The 22,338-nt window shown below is 42.2% G+C and overlaps 1 long non-coding RNA gene across 1 annotated transcript in view; it reads right to left on the bottom strand.

Moving 5' to 3' along the window:
* LOC145541102 (uncharacterized) overlaps positions 1-22,338 on the bottom strand; it is a 103,465-nt gene that overhangs the window by 48,535 nt on the left and 32,592 nt on the right. The window contains exon 2 of the long non-coding RNA XR_014078774.1: positions 11,761-11,881. This is a non-coding gene — a long non-coding RNA (uncharacterized LOC145541102). The remainder of the gene's footprint in view (positions 1-11,760; positions 11,882-22,338) is intronic.

The following is a 22,338-nucleotide window of genomic DNA, read 5'->3' as shown; positions in this document are numbered from 1 at the left end:
CAGTGGATTTATTTCTCTGGTTTTGGTCCCTGTGAAAACAGTATTCCTGCAGAGATACACTAAGTCTCATTAGTATTTTCTCCAGTAAACTTAGCTAAGGCATAATTATCTGAGCCAGAAGATCGTAGACTATGAATCTGTTAAAAATGGAAGGGTTGACTTTTGATGATGATGTTGGTTATTTGAGTGATACCTCTGAGGTTCTAGATGCTTTATATATACTGTCTTATATTGGGTGGCCAAAGAGTTGGTTTGGGTTTTCATGGAATGGAAAACCAGAATGAACTTTTTGGGCAACTCAATATAATCTTCACAGTCTTGGCAATGATATCATTTCCCTTTTGCAGATGGAGAACAAAAGGCTCAGAGAAGTTAAATAAGATTACATAGCCAAGATTCAAATCCAGGTCTGCTGGTTGCAAAACTAGAGTTTTCTCCCCGTTTCTATGCTTATACACGAGTGGAGGAGTGGGAAAAGAAGAAAAAGTTGAGGACACCATATACTGTCTATGTATACAAATACATTCTAAGCCCATTACTGGGCATCATCTATCAGTTTTTTGGTTATTAAAGAGACATTCATTGGCTCACAGACTTTAGGTAATACCTTTATACATACACACAGTATATTTCTTGAAAAATAAGAATGATATTCTGCCAAGAGCCATTGAGGGAAAAAAAAAAATCTAAACAAAATTGACTCTGCCCAATGAATTAGAACACTGACTTCAGTGCATAATATTTCTTTTGTGCCTTCTAAATCATTTTTGCAGAAAATGAAGTTAACATTTCACATTTGGGAAACAGATTTCTATTTAGTCTTTCCAAAGCTTGAACTAAATAGTATGGGTTGTACTTGTTTGTTGTAAGCTAGTGGTTCTCAAAATGTGGTCCATGGGCCCTGGGGATCTCTGACACCCTTCCAGGGGTGCTCACAAAATTAAAACTACTTTATAATTATATAGATTATTAAGAGACTATTTGCCTTTCCCTGTGTTGAAATTTGCACTGATGTTAAACAATGGTGGATGAAATTGCTGGTGTCTTAGTATAAATCAAAGCAGTAGCACAAAACTGTACCAGTATGAAAGGTCCACTGATTTTAGAGAACAGAAAGATAAGCAACTGGGAGAAAATATTTACAAAATGCATACTTGATTAAAGACTAGTATCCAAAATATACAAAAAACTCTTAAAACTCAACAGTAATAACCCAATTAAAAAAATGAGTAAAAGATCTCAACAGACAACTCAAAGAAAATACACAGATAGCAATGAGCACGTGGACAGATGCTCAGCATCAGACACCATTAGGTAGTTGCAAATCAAAACAATGAGATGCTACTGTATACCTATTAGATGGCAAAAATTTAAAAAAAAGAAAAAGACAACAACTGATAATACCTAATGCTGACAGGGATATGAACAATAGGATAACTCGTTCACTGCTGCTAGGAATGCAAAATGGTATAACCACTTTGGAAGACAGTCTGACAGTTTCTTACAAACCTTAAATAAACACAGTCTTACCAGAGAACCCTAGTTGCTCATTTGGTAAAGAATCTGCCTGCAGTGCAGGAGATCACCAGCAATGCAAGAGAGTTGGGTTCGATCCCTGGGTTAAGAAGATTCCCTGGAGAAGGAAATGGCAACCCACTCCAGTCTTCTTGTGTAGGAAATCTCATGGTCAGAGGAGACTGGCGGGCTATGTCCATGGGGTCGCAAGAGTTGGACATGACTTAGTGACTAACCACAACCATCAGAGCACCCAGCTATCACACTCCTCAGCACCTACCCAAATTGAGTTGCAAAAACTCACACACAGATGTTTATAGTAGCTTTGTTATAATTTCCCAAAACTAAAAACACCCAAGATGTCCTCAAAAGCTGAATGGGTAACAAATTGTAACACATTGATCAATGGAATTTTACCCAGCTACAAAAAGAAAAGAGCTATCAAGGCATGAAAAGGCATAAAGGAATATCAAATGCATATTGCTTTAGTGAAAGAAGTCAATCTGAAAGGGGTATATATGGTATGTTGTTTTTCAGTTGCTAAGCCGTGTCCAGCTCTTTGTTACTCCATGGACTGTAGCATGCCAGGCTTCTCTGTCCTTCACTATCTCTGAAAGTTTGCTCAAACTCATGTCCATTGAGTTGGTGCTACTATCCAACCATCTCATCCTCTGTCACCCCTTATTATTCTGCCCTCCATCTTTCACATCACGGTCTTTTCCAATGAGTTGGCCCTTCACATCCGGTGGCCAAAGTATGTAGACTATTATTAAAGTCTTTACTGAATTTGTTTCAATATTGCTTCTGTTTTATGTTTTGGTTTTTTAGACTTGAGGCATGTAGGAGCCTTGCTCAGCGATCAAGGATCACACTCCTATGTTAGAAGGTGAAGTCTTAACCACTGGACAGCCAGGAAAGTCCCCTGGTTCATCAATTTTAACAAACATACCACACTAATGTAAGATATAAATAACAGAAGAAACTGAGAGGGCAAACGTTTATGGAAACTCTGGACCACTTGCTCAATTTTTTGTAAAGCTAAAACTGCTCTAAAAGTCTGTTAAGTTTTTAAAAAAATTAACGTCCACTAATAGGATTTCCAATTCCTCATTGCAACTAGCCTTTAAGAAGCTACTACCTGTGGAGTCCGGGTTTGGTAGACAGAGAAGAATATTCACAATTACTTGAAAAGGCTGTTAAAATACTCTTTTCCAACTACCTATATGGTAGGGCCCGAAGAAGCAATGGCACCCTACTCCAGTACTCTTGCCTGGAAAATCCCATGGATGGAGGAGCCTGGTAGGCTGCAGTCCATGGGGTCGCTAAGAGTCGGACATGATTGAGGCGACTTAGCAGCAGCAGCAGCAGCAGCAGCAGCATATGGTAGGGCCAGATTTTTTTTCACATACTTTAACCAAAGCAACATATTAATATCATAACAAGTTGAATGAAGTAGCAAATATGAGAGTCTTTTTTCTATTAAAAAATCTAAAAACAATCCCTCTCTTTGCACTACATTTTTTAAAAGAAAATAGCAATTTTTCTTTTGAAATGTCATGAATGTTACATGTAATGGATTTTTAAGTTATTTTAAAACAAATACATATCCTTATTAAAAAAATATGTTTACATGGTCTCCGTTCACATTTCTTACACAATAAACATTGATAGATATAATCCACACAACCAAAAGCTCATTGGGGTCTTCAAAAACAGTTTAAGAGTATAAAGGGGTCCTGAGAATAAAAAGTTTGGAAGCTGATGCCCTGGGCCTATATGGTCTGGTTAAACTTTAATTTTTAGGCTGTTTTCTGGACCATTTAACAAGTGATGGACTAATAGCAACTGCATCTAATAGTTACATGGAAGCTGCCAATATCCAGAAAGTGGCCATCAGGGCTGTCCAGGCGTATGCAAAAATATGTATATATATACATGTATGCTAAGCATATCTTTTTTTCAAGCGTGAATTTGGAATTTGTTCAATTTTCATTCTTCTGTTATCTTTCTTTAGAATGAAACATTTCAAAGAATGTAATAAAACACAAAGGTAAATAAAAAAACAGTGCAGTCAAATTTATGGTGTGGGAACATAAGGCTTGCTATTACAGCTTTTAATGGCAGATAGTTTACAATAAACATTGAGCTTAGCCTGGTAGAAAATAGTCACAGACAGGAGGTAATTACTTGTCCATCTCCAAGCATCAGAAAAGCTGGAGTCCCTCCAGCTGAATAATGTGGATCTGCCAACTGTCACTCACTTGGACAGACGCTTTTTTTGGTTGTTGTTTTAATTAAATTGGGGGGAAAAAAAGAACATAAGACAAACCTCCTTCTGAAAGTGCTAAAATTCCACCGACGGATAAACCCACAGACCATCCTTTTACACTGTCTTTATTAGTCTTGGATAAATCACAGGAGCTCCCATAAATAGAGTCACAGAGGGGAATGGAATGTATACGGTGTTAGAAAGGGCCCATTGCCAGCAAATCTGAATATTACAGTGTGGGTTCTATAAACAGTTAGAGAAATGGCTAGATCCCCATGCAGATAACAAGAATATAAATGGACCTTTTAATGAGCTTTGCAACATCACATATGAAATAATAAATACACCCAAACAGAGAGAAAAAGAGGAAGAGCAAAACTATGCAAAAATTCTGTCGTTAAGATATGTGGGCAGCATGACTCAAAATAGAAACCAAGCAGTTTTCCAAAGACTTGAAGGTTTTAGATAAGAAAATATAATCACTCTAAATCTTGCTTAATCTTGTTCCCTACAGCTTTTGTCAGAAACAGTTACCCACCTCTGTTTATCTGAGGACAGGGGGAACTGTTCACAGAAATATACCTGAAACAGATACAAGTACAGATTCTAATTTTAAGCCTTTTACATTAAAAAAAAAAAATCATGGTGAAATTCAAGGTTATGTGTAGGGAGAAGAGCCAAGACACAAATGCCATGCATATTTCACATTCATCTCCAATATGCTGCACAAACAACTTACACTTATTTTTACAGTGTACTTTGGATGAAAGGGTAATTTAGCATCAATTCTTACATTGTTAATGAAAAAGGCTTTATGTGTTATTAATATCTTAGATTATTTGAAATCAAGGGCTCTCGAAGTCACACTGATGACTTAGTCAGGATGCTTTTTTCTTGAAATAAAGAATGTGGGTAAGAGTAATTCTAATTTTTATTTGGATTATCATTTCATTGGCTAAGAGGTTGCCCCAGAATTTGCTGTTTGTCTCAGGGAACTCAAACAGGGGCTCTGTAACAACCTGGAGAGGCGGGATGAGGAGGGAGGTTCAAGAGGGAGGGGACATATGTGTACCTATTTCTGATTCATGTTGATATTTGGCAGAAAACAAGATTCTGTAAAGCAATTATTCTTCAATTAAAAAATAAAATAAAACCAGATGTTTAAAAAAGATTATATATTAAAAAAAGAGGTTGCCCCAGGACTTCGAGGGAAATTTCCATTTCATTTCACAGTAAATGAAAACATTTTTTCCTTATATACACCTATATAGAACAACTAGCCTATCCATGGCAATGCTAATAATAGCTTGATTTGTTATATGTTAAAAAAGAAGTTAAAAATAAATAGTGCCAGAACTCAGGCACTGTAGTGGTCTTCACTTTCAATTTTATACTGAAAATACATGACATGTCACAAGTGCCAAACCCCAAAAAATAACGTGGACAGTGAGAAAATGAGTAAAATTTTAAAAGAAACTCAGGAACAGACTTGTGGACCTGGGGTGAGGCTAAGTGGGAAGGAGAAGGTGGGATGAATTGAGAGAGTAGCATTGATACATATACAATGGGTGTGTGCTCAGTCATATCCGACTCTTTGCGACCCCATGGACTGTAGCCCACCAGGCTCCTCTGTCCATGGGATTCTCCAGGCAAGAATACTGGAGTGGGTCGCCATTTCCTTCTCCAGGGGATCGTCACAACCCAGGGATTGAACCCAAATCTCCTGCATTGGTAGGAGGATTCTTTACTGCTGAGCCACCTGGGAAGCCAGAAAAACTTTAGCCAGAGAATAAGTTTAATCAGAGATATCAGAAAATACAGAAGCAAACAAAAGCAGTCAAAGAGAACAAAATAATAGCTTAGTCATTAAGCAAAGTCAAGTACCTTTAGTTCCTCCTCAAGGGCTATGGATAATATTCTGAGCCTCTCCTTTAAGCCGTATTATAGATACTGAAACCCCCTTCAGGTGGAAGACGTTAACTACATGATGACCAGACTGTAGCCATGACAGACGCTGCCAACACTCCGAGAACTGGCCTCAAGGAAATGGGAACAAAACATCCCTGGAACTGAAGACTAACTGTACTTAAAACAATCAAGATGACGCTCATCAGACCACTGCATGACCAATTTCAAGATAAGTGTCAGAGCTGACCCTGCTGTTTCTACATATAGCCCCCTCCCTCTGCCTACAGGAGTCACCACCACCGCCCACCTCGCTCCCCCACCCCTCGCCGGCCTCAGAAATAAAGCAACCTTTCTTTTCCACCAGCCTGGCCTCTATCTTAAAACTTCAGGGTGGTGAGCAGCCGGACCCCACTTTCAGTAACAATATGACTTTTCTACCATTTTTCCCTTCTGGTACTGCCACCTGCTTTCATCAGCTTCACAGGGTCAGGGCAAAAATCAAACACGAAGGCATGATATCACCATTTTGAAAACCCACACAACTCGATATTGAGCATGAAGAAGTCTTAGATTTAACTAAAAGTTTGCACGTGGAACACTTCTAGGTAGAAGAGACCTCATGAGCGGGCTTTACTTGACCCTGTGTTTTTCTAAAAATTGGATTGTTTGCCGGCATTCACTAATCAGGGTATTTCACAAGAACAGAAACAAACACAGACCTACATTTCTGTCTTCTGGAGTAAGTGGACCATCAGCAGTTCTGGCAACACAGGACCTCCGTCGCTGTGCCCTGGGTGCAGAGGGACAGGAGACAGGCCTTGGCTGTTCTCCACCCAGGGGCTCAAGCATCCCCCCAAGCCCTCCCCCAACCCCACTTTGCGCACGCGCACTTCCTGCTTGGTATTCTGACTATGAAGCCCCTCTGGATGAACCACTAGCTGCAGCTGTGAGTCAATGAGGATGAGCCGGATCAGACTCAGGTGTTAGCTTCTTCAGGGTTCCTCCCTATCCTTTCCAATAAAACCCAATATTCAGTATGAAGTTTCCAGATCCTGACTGAACCTAAAATGAGAGGCATTTAGGGCCATTGCCCTAGATGAGAGGGCTTCCCTGGTGGCTCAGTGGTAAAGAATCTGCCTGCCAATGCAGGAGATATGGGTTCAATCCTTGGGTTGGGAAGCTCCCCTGGAGAAGGAAATGGTGACCCACTCCAGTATTCTTGCCTGGAAAATCCCATGGACAGAGGAGCCTGGTGGGCTGCAGTCCATGGGGTCGCCAAGAGTCGGGCACGACTGAGCAAATAACACTTCACTTCAGGAGTGGATGCCAGGAGAATAGTCATTTGTTCTGTTAATTTCTCCTTTATTTCAGATTGCTGGTAAAGGCTATACATTTCACACTTTAAAAATATTTGTTTTCAATAAATCACTAAAAGAGGCCCAGACTAGAAGCCCCAGTTCTGACACCCACTCCCTTAAATTAACTCTCCACAACCACATTCAGGCATCACTTCTTCAGGGCGCACTGATTCTCACATTGTAAATATTTTTACCCTGGGGAAAGTATCTAAATTGCTACCATTTAAAGATACCAAGCGGAGAAGGCAATGGCACCCCACTCCAGTACTCTTGCCTGGAAAATCCCATGGATGGAGGAGCCTGGTAGGCTGCAGTCCATGGGGTCGCTAGGAGTTGGAGACAACTGAGCGACCTCACTTTCACTTTTCACTTTCATGCATTGGAGAAGGAAATGGCAGCCCATTCCAGTGTTCTTGCCTGGAGAATCCCAGGGATGGCAGAGCCTGGTGGGCTGCCGTCTATGGAGTCGTGCAGAGTCGGACACGACTGAAGCGACTTAGCAGCAGCAGCAAAAATACCAAGATTTAACCACTATAGAGAACAGCATGGAGGTTCCTTAAAAAACTAAAAATAGAACTACTCTATGATCCAGCAATTCCACACCTGGGCATATATCCAGAAAAGATGAAAATTTTAATTCAAAATGATACAGGCACCCCAATATTCATTGCAGCCCTATTTACACAGTGCTAAGACATAGAAACAACCTAAATACCATCAGCAGGTGAATGGATAAGAAGATGCAATATGTATATATGATGGAATATTACTTAGCCATAAAAAGAATGAAATATTGTCATTTGCAGCAACATGAATGAATCTACAGATTCAGTATCTTGTAATAACCTATAATGAAAAAGAATATGAAAAATATACAGATGGATAGATAACTATAGATCTGAATTACTTTGCTATACACCTGAAACTAATGCAACACTGTAAATCAACAGTACTTCAGTAAAACAAACAAAAAGATACTAAAAGTGTCACAGTATTTAAAAGGTAACTGCCAGCCACACCCTATGCACGAATGCCTAGAATGTGATAAGTCCCAGTGGAGATGCACTGGGATTGAAAAATATATGATGTAACTTTAGTACCAAAAAAGTAAAATATCTCATTAATAATTTTTATGTCAATCCCATGTTGAATAATATTTTACTATAGTGAGTTTAAAAAAATATGTTAGTAGGGACTTCCCTGGCGGTCCAGTGGTTAAGATTCCAAGCTTCCCTTGCAGGGGGTGTGGGCTCAATTCCTGGTGGGGGAACTGATATCCCACATGCCGTAGGGCATGGCAAATTTATATACATATATGTATATATATATTATTAAGTGTATATTATTAAAATTAAATTTCCCTGTTTGCTGTTACCTTTCTAAATATGGTTACTAGAGAATTTTAAATTACTTAGGCTTTCTCCCATTTCATTGCTATTAGACAGTTCCAATGAGACATGTCCACTTTCTGAAACTTCTGTTGAAGTTTATAATGTTTAAAGAAGATCGCTCCTCAGAATGAACTAAGTTGGAGTTTGAAAAACATTTGATGCCTAATCTTTGCTGCCCAGGCTCCTACAAGAAGATGATTTTTTTTTTAATTGGAGGATAATTGCTTTACAATGTTGTGTTGGTTTCTGCTGTACAACAATATGAATCAGCTGTAAGTATACATACACCCCCTCCTTCTTGAGCCTCCCTCTCACCCCCTGCCCCTCCCACCCCTCTAGGTAGTCACAGGGTACAGAGCTGACAAGGGGACAATTTTTAATAGAATGACTGAAACTACACAACTTCATCTGGATGGGGATGCACAAAATCAAAAGCAGTACTCTATGGCAATAGGACACTTTTATACAGTCAAGTAGGGCCCTTGGGAGAATCCTAGTGGAAAACTTCGAGGGAGAATGCTGTAGAGGTTACTGGTCACGTCCTCCTTCCTCCCACCCAACATTAGGAATATAATTTCACTATATTTACCAGCCCACAATGTTTTCCTCATTCATGCACTCACTTATGCCAGTTCTGTCCTGAAGCTGGAAAAATGCAAATGATAAAGAATGAACTAGGGACTTCCCTGGTGGTCCAGTGACTAAGACTCTATGCTCCCCCTGCAAGGGGTCTGGGTTCCAGCCCTGGTCAGGGAACTAGATCCCACACGCCGCAACTAAGAGGTTCTAAGTGCCGCAACCCAGACCCAGCACAGCCAAATAAAATAATTAAAAAAAGAATGAAGAATGCACTAAATGAGTGAGCGCATTTGGAGGGGGCAGCATCTGAAGGTCCTACTTATAGCCACTTTGTTTTCCATCACTGGTGTCTCAAACGTTTCAAAGCCGTTGTTTCTGCAGCCTTGTGAGATTTCCAGCCAAAACGTCTCAGATTAGTAGTAATCGGGCCCCCACCCTTGCCTTATCATGCAGCCACAATAGAGGGCCGGGAGGGAAAAACACGTAAGACTGAATGGAAACAAGGCCAGCTCTAAGTGCAGAAAGAGTCGGCAACTATCCAGACCATGTGAATTCAGAGGTGCCTGTAGCACTCCAGCATGCTAAGGAAAATGGTTTTTCCATAGCCAGCCAAAGCTTAAGGCTTTGAAGCCTGGTAAACGCAGGTGTTCCCAGGTGTCCCCCATATTAGTCATTCATACTTTAACGTGAATGCTTTTCAGATCGGTTTGATTCTATAAATGATGGACCACGTGTGGCTGCCCTGAGTAGAATTTGATAAGACTGGGAGCAAAAAGAAAGTGGGGGAGGGAGGAAACAGACAGAGACGGAAGGCGGGGAGAGCTGACGGCCAACGTCATCTGGCTCAGATGGAGCCAGCGCTTGGCACTGTGAGAAATGCTTCCATCCGAGGGGAACTGACGCGCCAGCAGGCAGTACTGAGTGGGGCCTCCAGCAAGGCTGGGAGGCACTTCGTTCCTCACCGTGAGAACCTTGCCTCTTTCCATCTCCCCCTCCCGGTCTCCCAGGCCCACACCCTCCTCTATTGTAGGGCTTGCTCCATCCTTGTTTACCGTCCTTCCTCCCCCACAAGCACAAAGACTGCATCTTATTCCTCTCTGTCCCCAGGACTTGGCACTTAAGTGCTTAATAAGTGTTTGATGAATGAATACACGACTGCACCTCCCTGCCTCCCGAGGTGGGAGGATCCCAGGAGGGTCTATCATCCTGCTGGTGGAACTCAGTTCCAAACCCCTGCATCAAACTGTTTTTCTCAACTCTGGACATAACATTCTGCAACAAAGATGAAGGGGCAGAGGCGTGGGACAGGTTGGGGCATGAAGATACCACCACCTAGATACACATGTATCTATTCAGATGCTGCCAGAAGGTTGCTTGGCCCTTTCCTGTGGACACAAGTTACTGTTTCACCCCCAATCTCAGTAGGATGTTTGTTTGTTTGTTTTTATGAGAAAAACCATTATTATAACTTGTTTTGCATCAAAACAAATGAAAAGCAGGGTAGCTCAAAACCCTCCCCTCCTTCACCCCCTCCCCAGTAGATTATTACACTTTTTAACAAACTGACTCATCACCATTTTCCAGCACTTGTGATGTGCAGCAAGCAAGTGACTGGCACTCAGGAAGCTCACGGTTCCAGTAACAGTTGTGTGGCCTTGGATAAGGGACACAGGGAGACTCTTTGTTCTCTGGCTTCTTCAGTGTATTAAGGAAGATAATGGTAGATTCAATGGGTATGAAACAAGCTTAACATTCGCCTGCATGAAGCTCTTTGAAATGCATGAAGGGCCCTACAGTGTATAAATGTAACACTTGCCCCAGTGTTCACTTAGAACCCTAGCCTGAACATTTATAAAATCTCTCTGTGGATGTGTGTACACACACACACACACAAACGCACACACGAATATATTTTAAATTGCTTAATTGCTTTTAAAATTTTAAGTAAACACACTGAAATGATTATAAGGCATCTGTACAATGTATCCTAAATGCAAGCCTGCCACGATAAGAGCTATTTGAGAAATGAAATCACATCAATGCAAGAATAGCAATGAGCCAATTGATGAAATATTGCATTAGCAATGGCCTCTGACCCTGTACGATGCCAACCAAACGCTTTTTCCTCTCTTTGTAATTTAATTATTTTTCAGTTAAATTAATTTCTTAAAATCCACTCGGATAAGCCGCCTGTGTTAAACACACACACACACACACACACACACTCCAGGTATAAGTGAATTAAAGGACAAACTGCACCCCAGTTGGGATTCTTTCTCCCTCTGCTTGATTTTGGAAATGGACAATATCTTGTTTTCTTTTTTTTTCTATCTCTGAAAGACTTTTCCATAACGTCTTCCTGCTAATGTGTGATGTCAAGGGCACCCCCTCTCCCAGTCCCCTAAGACAGAAACCCAGTCACAATACAAAACTCTGAAAATGCAGCCATAAAAAACCCCACTGTGTCTCTGGCTTTTTTTTTTTTTTTTTTTAAGTTTTAAAAACTGAACTCACACTAACTGGCTCGGAAGGTGGCTTTGTAAAGGTAGCAACTCTGAGAAGCGTGCTGACAAGCCCGCCCCACATGTTTGTGCTTGGGCTTGCTGGTAGAGCATATTCCACACACAACCAGGAATTTGTTTGAGGACCGAGCGTGGTTAAGTCATGTTTTAAGAATGTCCTCTCATTATCCTGACTCAGAGGGTGCCGTGAGCCAAGAAGGGAGGCCGCCCAGTGATACCTTCTGTCCCGTCTGGTTTTCAAGAACTGCCTTCCGTGGTCTTGGTGCCCGCGGACTGATGTCACCACGGTCCATCCCTTCACGCGTTCTTTTCACAGGGTGAGAGCGAGAGCGCTTCTTCCTGTTGACATGTTTAAAGCGGAGTGACCTTGGGGTCGGGCTGACTGAGAGAGGGGAGAGGTGACCGGGAACCAGAGAAGGCTCCAGCCTGGAAAGAGAGGCGAGAACCAGGGACTGCGAGAACCAGCCAAGAAATGTTTGGGGGGAAACAGGAATCTAAGAGCTGAGGTTTGGCAAGTTACTCTGACTCTTAATGAGAAAGGCAGGGGGAGAAGTGGCGGGGGAAATGGGATGAGGAGGGCAGGGGGGTGATGAGGAAGGAGGGGAGGAGGAGAGCGAGACAGGGAGGAAAAGGAGCAGGACTCAGTGAGGGACAGAAAGGCATCACTAAGGGACAGGCAATGAAACACTGAAATGAGAGGCTGGAAGTTAAAAATCAGGATATGCTATGCAATATGGGAACTCTGATCTTGTCAATGTCCTGGAAGTAGGAGAAAGGGCTTTGATTATTCATCTCTAATCATCTTATCTTGTGCCACTGGCCAGGAACGTACTTGAATGACATTTTGAAGTTTCCTTAATGGCTGGAATAGGGATCAAGTGGTCCCATCTCCCAGTTCTGGTGAGGAACCTTCTCACAGGTCTCCACGTGATATGACATGCACACACACATACGCACACACACATGCACACACAACATGCTTTAAAACCACCCATGGCTTTCTCTTTTTTGGCTGCTCCGGATCTTAGTTGCAGCATGTGGGATCTAGTTCCCTGACCAAGGATCGAACCCAGGCCCCCTGTACTGAGAGCACAGTCTTAACCACTGCGCCACCAGGAAGTTCCCACCCATGGTTTTCCACTGTACTTGGAATAAAATCTACCACCAAATCTTGCAACCTCACCAGCCTTCCCTGACAACAGTTTTCCAGTCATGCTGGATTCCTCTCAGCTCCTTGAATCCCATGAGCTCTCTTTTACCTCAAGACTCTTCCAACGTTGTTTGTCCCACCTGTGCCCCTTCTCTGCCCTCCGAGAGCTGGCTCCTCTTCATCCTTTGGGTCTCACCCACAGAGACCGTCTTTGACTACTTTGTCTAAATAGGTTCCCACCCTCCCCTTCACTATCACGATATTCTCTGTCACTGCACCCTATTCCTGTCAAGGTGCTAATTACCATTTGTCAGCATGTATTTATTGATTTGTCTACATGTAAATTGTCCCTGACACCTATCAGTCAAAGACTTGTTAAGTGAATCGACAGAATGTTCTAGATTCACTGGTTTGGGATGCACAGCTTTGAACACCAGCAGCAGTCCCCCATCTTGACTCTTCCTCCTCCCTGTTGTCCCCACCTAGTGCCTATCTAGGCCATGAAGCTGTTCCTGCTGCCTGTGGACACCCTGAGAGGGCCTCCCCCAAGTTGGAGGGGGGAACATCAGTCCTTAGTGGGGGCAAAGGCAGTGAGGGGTCACAAAGGGTTAAAAAAACAAAAATTAGTTAGCCACTGATCTGATGCTTATGCTGTGCTGTGCTTAGTCACTCGGTCAAGTACAACTCTTTGCGACCCCATGGACTGTAGCCCTCCAAGCTCCTCTGTCCATGAAATTCTCCAGGCAAGAATACTGGAGTGGGTAGCCATTCCCTTCTTCAGGGAATCTTCCTGATCCAGGGCTCAAACCTGGGTCTCCTGCACTGCAGGCAGATTCTTTACCTTCTGAGCCACCAAGGAAGCCCCAATTAGAAAAACAGAAAGCAAATCATAAAAGAAAGAGTACTGGGAATTTCCTGGCTGTCCAGTGGTTAGGACCTGGTGCTTTCACTGCATGACCCTGGGTTCAATCCCTGGTTTGGGAACTAAGATCCTGGAAGCCCTGCAGCATAGCAACAACAACAACAAAAAAATAAATAAAATTTAAAAATAAAAGCTTCCTGAAGAGAAATGCAGACATTAGAAATATTCCATGTCAGGGGCTACCCTGGTGACCCAGTGGCTAAGACTCCCAATGCAGGGGGCCCAGATTTGATCCCTAGTCAAAGAACTATTAATAGATCCCACATGCCACAACTAAGGGGCTTCCCAGGTGGCACTAGTGGTAAGGAACCCACCTGCCAATTCGGGAGGTGTAAGAGACGTGGGTTCGATCCTTGGATTGGGAAGATCCTCCAGAGGAAGAAATGGCAACTCGCTTCAGTATTCTTGCCTGGGAAATCCCACGGACAGAGGAGTCTCGAGGGCTACAGTCCATAGGGTTGCACAAAGTAGGACACGACTCAAGGGACTTAGCATGCACGCATGCCACAAGTAAGACCCAGCAAAGGAAGGAAGAAAAAGATTCCATGTCAGGGATGAATGCTCCTGTTGTTACTGTTTAGTCACTCAGTCGTGTCCGACTCTTTTGTGACCCCATGGACGATAGCCCGCCAGGCTCCTCTGTCCATGTGATTTCCCAGGCAAGAACACTGGAGTGGGTTGCCATTTCCTTCTCCAGGGGAGCTTCCCGACCCAGGGATAGAACCTATGTCTCCTGCATTGACAGATGGATTCTTTACCACTGAGCCACCTTGAAGCCCATGGCACAGTCATTGAGGGATCCTCAGATACCTCCTTGTGAGTGCAGAGGGCAAAATCTCCATGACTGCCAGGATCAGGAAACATATGATTAGAACGGGGGCTCCCCCCAAATCAGCGCTGCCGCTGCTCTTCTAGGAAGCTGTCTTCTGTGTTGCTCTGGGCCCTCCCTCTCCTGCTATCCAAACAAAACATCACCAAGTAACATCCACTTCTTGAAGGTCCAGGAGTTGCTCAGTGCCCTGTTGATGAGAAGGACTTTTTGTTGTTGTGTTTGGCCTGAATATTCATCTATCCAGAGCATGTTTAATAATCATGTGAGATCCCTGATGTTGTCATAGCTTTCTGAAACCTGAGTCTTGCTTAGAGCTTGGTGATCGGTCCACAAATTGAACTCTTGGCCAAACATATACAGCTTGAGTTTATCCCAAATCCAAACAAATCAGATATGCTTTCTGGACAGAAGTCAAATTCTTTCCTTTGGCAATAATTTCTCAGAAATTCAGAAAAGCAGTATGTTTTCTGTTCTCAAAGTTCTTATAATCACATCAACTGCATCAATTGCCATAATGAAGGGTTTTTGAAAAGTCTGAAGCTTCCAAAATGGATAAAGAAATCAAAGCCTGTTTGAACTTTTGAGAACTATCCCAACAAACTTGAATGAGTTTGCCCTCTCTTTGTAAAACAGTACAACAGACCCGCTACAATTAGAAATGAGGGAAATTCTAAGGGATTCCCCCAAAGGATATGCTTTTTAAAAATTAATTGTAGAGTTTGCCAATCTCCAGTAGAGTCTACTTTATCCTGCAAGAGAATCAGATCTCAAATATTTGACCTATGAAAGCCCAATAAGCATTACTAAATTTCAGATAGTTCATGGACGACTGCGTCTTAAATTGGATACACCCTCACAATTAGGTATGAAGTCATAAAATGTCACTCTCTGAAATTCAGAATAAAAAAAAATCAATCTAAACTTAACCACCATGATATTAGCAACATAAGGTGAACATTTTCAAGAAATAACTATTTTAGAGATGTTTTATAAACTCTTGCATGATGTATGTACCTTGATATATCCTAAACAAGGAGAATTAAATTTACATTATGCAAATAGTCATGACAGCTACCATTTGTTGAAGAATTATCATGTGACAGGCTCAAGACCAGAAACTTTGCACTTGACGTTTCATTAATCCTAACACCAAGCTAGTGAGGAGGCTCGGGCTATTCCCATTGCAACTATGCGGATCTCAAGGTGTGAAGAGGAATAAAAGTTGTTTATTGTTTACTACGTGTTTTTGTTTAGTCACTAAGTCGTGTCTGACTCTTTTGCGACTCCATGGACTATAGCCCACCAGGCTCCTGTGTCCATACAATTCTCCAGGCAAGAATATTGGAGTGGGTTGCCAATTCCTTCTCCAGGGGATCTTCCTGACCCAGGGATCGAACCCATGCCTCTTGAATAGGCAGAGAGATCCTTCACTTCTGAGCCACCAGGAAAGCCCTGTTTACCACATATCATACAGGCCACCCGGGACTTGTCAACTCCAAGTCATGCTGTCAGTGGTATAAGTGGAAGAGAAATGGTTCAGAAAAGTTGAGCAAAAAGGCAGTTAACTGAAACAAAGATGGGGTTAAAAAAAAACCTCCCAAAGCTTTGAACAGTCCAAATCAGCTCTCCAGACTGAAACCTCTCTGGAGGGAAGGAAGGTTATTCCACAGGGCCTCCTCAGCTGCTAGAGATATCCCTGAAGGACACTCAGTTCCCTCTGATCTAATTCAGTCTTCACCAAACACACCTTTGGATCTTTAATTTGATCTCCCAGGGATGCCTTTCCACCAAGATGGAGGACCTTGGGTATGTGACCATGGATGGTCAGCTGCCAGCTTTAGTCTCTGGGCTAAAACATCAGCTTAGTCAGGTGGAGCTCATTTAGTCTCCACTGAGTAGAATTATTAGGAATTAGTTCCCAATAATTCTTCCCTGGTGGCTCAGATGGTCAAGAATCTGCCTGCAATGCAGGAGACCTGGGTTTGATCCCTGGGTGGGGACGATGCCCTGGAGGAGGCATGGCAGCCCACTCCAGTATTCTTGCCTGGAGAATCCCAAAGGACAGAGGAGCCTCATGGGCTACAGTCCACGGTGTTGCAAAGAGTCGGACACAACTGAGCAACTAAGCATAGTACACAGCACAGTTCCTATAAAGATCAGCCCTGAATTAACTAAAATGACATTTCTGATCTTACGAACCCAAGGAACTCAATCCTGGATCTTCAGTGACTTCCACCAAAATGTATACCTAGCCCCAGGTCTTCCCTGATGGTCCAGTAGCTAAGACTCTTGTGTTCCCAGTGCAGGGGCCTGAGTTCAATCCCTGATTGGGGAACTAGATCCCACCACAACTAAAGAAACTGCATGCCACAACTAAGACCCAGCACAGCCGATAAATAAATAATAAGTAAAATTTTTAAAATGTATACATAGGCCAGAGGATACACCTCAAAACAACCTACCAATTTCTCTAGCCATCTTAATGACATTGAAAAAGGACTGCTTTTAATGAGTGACATCAAGAGATGGTAACATTCCATATCCACAGTCTGGCCAAATATCTCTATGCGATGAATGCAGAAAGTCACAATACTCCATGGCATATTCAATAATCCACTAGCCAGTTTTAAAAATTAATCAGATGAAACAAACTTATGGCTACCAAGGGGGTAATGGGGAGAAGGGTAGAGATAAATTATAAGTTTGGAATTAACATCTATACACTACTATATGTAAAATAGATAAACAACAAAGATCTACTGTATAGCACAGGGAACTATATCCATAACTTATAATAACCTATAATGGAAAAGAATCTGAAAAAAATATATATGTATAACTGAAGCACTTTGCTGTGCACTTGAAATTAACACAACACTGTAAATTATACTTAGCGCCAAAGAATTGATTCTTTTGAATTGTGGTGCTGGAGAAGACTCTTGAGAGTCCCTTGGACAGCAAGGAGATCAAACCAGTCAAACCTAAAAGAAATCAACCCTAAATATTCATTGGAAGGACTGATGCTGAAGCTGAAGCTCCAGTACTTTGGCCACCCAATGCAAAGAGCTGACTCATTGGAAAAGACCCTGATGCTGGGAAAGATTGAAGGTGGGAGAAGGGGACGACAGAGGATGAGATGGTTGGATGGCATCACTGACTCAATGGGCATGAGTCCAAGCAAACTCTGGGAGATGGTGAAGGGCATGGAAGCCTGGCATGCTGCGGTCCATGGGGTTGAAAAGAGTTGGATATGACTTAGGGACTGAAGAGCAACAACAAACATTTTTTAATTAATCAGATGAATCCCCTGCCCAAAGGGGTGCTGGAGGAGAACCCATGAAGCTTTAAAAGACTACTGTGCCCACAGTCCCCTTCTCAGAGAAGTCCCTCCTATAGATTCTATCTGTAAACACCCTTCTATGCATTGAATGAAGGCAACATCACCTGGGTGGCCTCAGCCAATGAAAAACAGAACCCATGAGTCACAGTGAGAACCAAGGTAAAAAATGACCATCTTGTTTTTGAGGGAGCCCATCTCCTTGTAGGGCTACTTGGCATGTAGCACTATGTCCATCAGGGGAGCTCCTGACTAGACAGTGACAAAGTGACCTAGTTAGACTCGCTCTTAGGAAGAGGAAATACTAGGTGAACAAAGAGAGCATGGGTTGTTCCAGATCAAGTAAGTAGCTGGGCCAGGTCTCCATGAGGTGCCTAACCCTTGGGGGGCTTAGAAAGCAGGCTACACCCCTAGACAGCTTACTCTTTGCGCTGAGTTCAATATTTCCCTCAAAACATGGGATTTCTAAAACCTAATACACAGTCTACTTCTGAAATTTTATACTTGAAGTTGCCCTTTGCAGAACCCTTAAATTAATCTAAAGAACTTCTTGATGCTTATTTGCAAACACCAAATATCTCAGTCATTAGAACCTACTATCTACTTAAGTTGGTTTTTTCCCTTCATTTGTTTATCATCCATCAGGGACACCATGCAAAGAGCAATGAAGAGTAGGATCCTTTCTCCAACCAGGAATTGTGTTTCTTTCTCACTTTAACATTTCACTTTCTTTGCATTTTTCTCTTTAAGGCTAGAACTAGTCTTATTGGTAATTTACATGAGCAAACTCCAGGAGATAGTGAAGGTCAGGGAAGCATGGCATGATGCAGTTCATGGGGTTGCAGAGAGTTGGACATAACTTAGTGACTGAACAACAACAACAAAGCTCAAGTTTACTCATTAAATACTGTAACAGGAGTTGCTTGATAAAAGTTTTTTGCAAGTTGACCTCTGGAACTCTTGCCCTCTTTCAAAGGCACCATGATTCTTTTCATAGAACTTAATTTTCAGAAACACTTGAAATGTAGAAGAGTTTAAAACTGAGACATGAAGTGACATCTCCAAACCTTGTTATTTAGAAATCTTCAAAAATGTATGGTTGCCATGCATATACATTAAATAAAATAGGCCTCAAAAAGTAAAGCTACTGATTATTGAGTGCTTAAGTGCATGCTAGTGCTCAGTCATACCCAACTCTTTGCGACCCCATGGACTATAGCCCTCGAGGCTCCTCTGTCCATGGGATTTCCCAGGCAAGAATACTGGAGTGGGTTGCCATTTCCTCCTCTAAGGGATCTTCCCAATCCAGAGATCGAACCCATGTCTTCTGTGTCTCCTGCATTGCGGGCAGATTCTTTACCTCCTGAGCCATTGTGGAAGCCCAATTGAGCACTTACTGTATATAAAGTTAGATGTTAAGTGTTTCACTTGTCCTGACTCTCAAATTCCCATAGAAATCTTTTGAGGTAGAAACTATTGTTTCATATAGATGTTGAACTGGAAGAAAAATGTGGGTCCAATATGTACCAAGGTGCTTTTCTTACTAGTAGGTATTATCAGGGAATCAGGAATGGGAAGCCCTGCTTTTGAGCCACTTGCCATGTGTCCTAAGGCAAGTCACTTCTCTTTGACTATCTCATCTGGATTTCAACTTCCTCCATTGTTAATCATTATAATCATTTTTATTTGAGGGGGATGTCCTAGCTCCAACAGAACAAACTCGCTACCCATCATTTCACTATTACAGTTTCAATCCAGTGTGTCTTAAAGCTTTTGCATCTTTAAGCACCTCCTTTCAAAAAGCACAAACTGTGGGGAGAGGTTATAGGTTAGTACTTCTCAGTTAATGCTTCAATTATCAGTTAATACTTCAATAAGGATTACTTGATAGCTAGCTGACAACAAGGACAGAATATGGGTTGGGCTATGAAATTCCAGAAAAACATCTACTTCTGCTTCATTGACTACACTAAAGACTTTGACTGTGTGGATCACAACAAACTATGGAAAATTCTTCAAGAGATGGGAATACCAGACTACCTTACCTGCTTCCTGAGAAACCTGTATGCAGGTCAAGAAGTAAAATTAGAACCGAACATGGAACAATGGACTTGTTCCAAATTGGGAAAGGAGTACATCAAGGCTCTATATTGTCACCCTATTTATTTACATTACACCCTACAACTTATATGCAGAGTACATCATGCAAAATACCAGGCTGAATGAAGCACAAGCTGGAATCAAGACTGCTGGGAGAAATATCAATAAATTCAGATATGCAGATGACACCATCTTTATGGCAGAAAGAGAAGAGGAGTGGGAATGTAAATTGATACAGCCACTATGGAAGATGGTATGGAGATTCCTTAAAAAACTAGGAATAAAACCACCATATGACCCAGCAATCCCACTCCTAGGCACATACCCTAAGGAAACCAAAATTGAAAGAGACACATGTATCCCATTGTTCATTGCAGCACTATTTACAATAGCTAGAACATGGAAACAACCTGATGTCCATCGACAGATGAATGGATAAAGAAGTTGTGGTACATATACACAAGGGAATATTACTCAGCCATAAAAAGAAACACATTTGAGTCAGTTCTAATGAGGTGGATGAACCTAGAACCTATTATAGAGTGAAGTAAGTCAGAAAGAGAAAGATAGATATCATATTCTAACACATATATATGGAATCTAGAAAAATCATACTGAAGAATTTATTTACAGGGCAACAATGGAGAAACAGACATAGAGAATAGACTTATGGACATGGGGAGAGGGGAGGAGAGAGTGAGATGTATGGACAGAGTAACATGGAAACTTACATTACCATATGTAAAATAGCCAACAGGAATTTTCTGTATGGCTCAGGAAACTCAAACAGGGGCTCTGTATCAACCTAGAGGAGTGGGATTGGGAAGGAGGTTTAAAAAGGGAGGGGATATATATCTGGCTGATTCATATTGAGGTTTGAGAGAAAAGAGCAAAATTCTGTAAAGCAATTATCCTTCAATAAAAAAATAAATAAATCTTAAAAATAAATAAATAAAAAGAAAGAGAAGAGGAACTAATGAGCCTCTTAATGAAGGTGAAAGAGGAGAGTGAAAAATCTGGCTTAAAACTTAACATTCAGAACACTAAGATCATGGCATCTGGTCCCATCACTTCATGGCAAATAGATGGGGAAACAGTGACAAACTTTAATTTCTTGGGCTCCAAAATTACTGCAGATGGTGACTGCAGCCATGAAATTTAAAGATGCTTGCTCCTTGGAAGAAAAGCTATGACCGACCTAGACAGCATATTAAAAAGCAGAGACATTACCTTGCTGACAGAGGTCTGTATAGTCAAGGCTATGAGTTATGGTTTCTCCAGCTAGTCATGTGTATATGTGAGAGTTGGACCATAAAGGAGGCCGAGCGCAGAAAAATTGATGCTTTTGAACTGTGGTGTTGAAGAAGACTCTTGAGAGTCCCTTGGACAGCAAGATCAAACCAGTCAACACTAAAGGAATCAACTCTGAATATTCATTGGAAAGACTGATGCTGAAGCTGAAGCTCCGGTACTTTGGCCACCTGACAGGAAGAGCCGACTCACTGAAAAAGACTCTGACGTTGGGAAAGATTGAAGGCAGGAGGAGAAGGGGATGACAGAGGATGAGATGGCATCACCAACTCAATGGACATGAGTTTGAGCAAGCTCTGGGAGATGGTGAAGGACAGGAAAGCCTGGTGTGCTGCAGTCCATGGGGTCCCAAAGAGTTGGACACAACTGAGCAACTGAACAACAACAATGCCACTGGAGACAGACAGGTATTAGGGATTGCTGAAGGACCAATGAAGGTTGGATGATAAAGTGCCCAAAATAAAGACTTCACATAAGTATTGGGTTGGCCAAATATTTCATTCAAATTTTTCATAAGAGTATAGAAAACCCAAACATATTTTTTGGCCAACTCAATACATTTGATCTGGGCTCTGCCAGGCTCAGGATGTGCCTTAGGAGTTGGTATGAAGGCAGGGTGTAATGTTCAGTGTGTAACACACAGCTGCATCTGGCTGAAATATGATTGAAGAAGTGCTGAATGAGGAAAAGCAAGGAGGTTAGCCCTGGGGAAGAGATTTCATTCCCCAGGGAGTAAGGAGTTTTGAGAGCTTCTTAATGTGTGGCTCAATGACACTGGATCTGCGCTGGTTTTAGAACAGTGGAAATGGTGGGCATAGGGTGTGGAAGACAGGGGTGTAGGGTGTGGTTAGGAGGCCCATCTAATACTCCAGTTAAAAGGTTGTGTGTGCGTGCTAAGGTGCTTAGTCGTGTCCGACTCTTTACTACCACATGAACTGTAGCCCTCCAGGCTCCTCTATCCATGGGATTTTTCAGGCAAGAATACTGGAATGGGTTACCATTCCCTTCTCCAGGGGATCTTCCTGACCCAGGGATTGAATCCACATCTCCTGCACCTCCTGCATTGACAGGTGGATGCTTTACCACTGAGCCACCTGGGAAGATTAGTTAAAAGGTCACAGGGCCCAAAACTAGGGTGGTGGTG

This window comes from Giraffa tippelskirchi, chromosome 3 (genome assembly GCF_054371585.1).
Source record: "Giraffa tippelskirchi isolate mGirTip1 chromosome 3, T2T-mGirTip1v1.2.pri, whole genome shotgun sequence".
Lineage (NCBI taxonomy): Eukaryota > Metazoa > Chordata > Mammalia > Artiodactyla > Giraffidae > Giraffa > Giraffa tippelskirchi.
The sequence above is the reverse complement of the archived record's forward strand: the minus strand, read 5'-3'. Positions and strand labels throughout refer to the sequence as shown.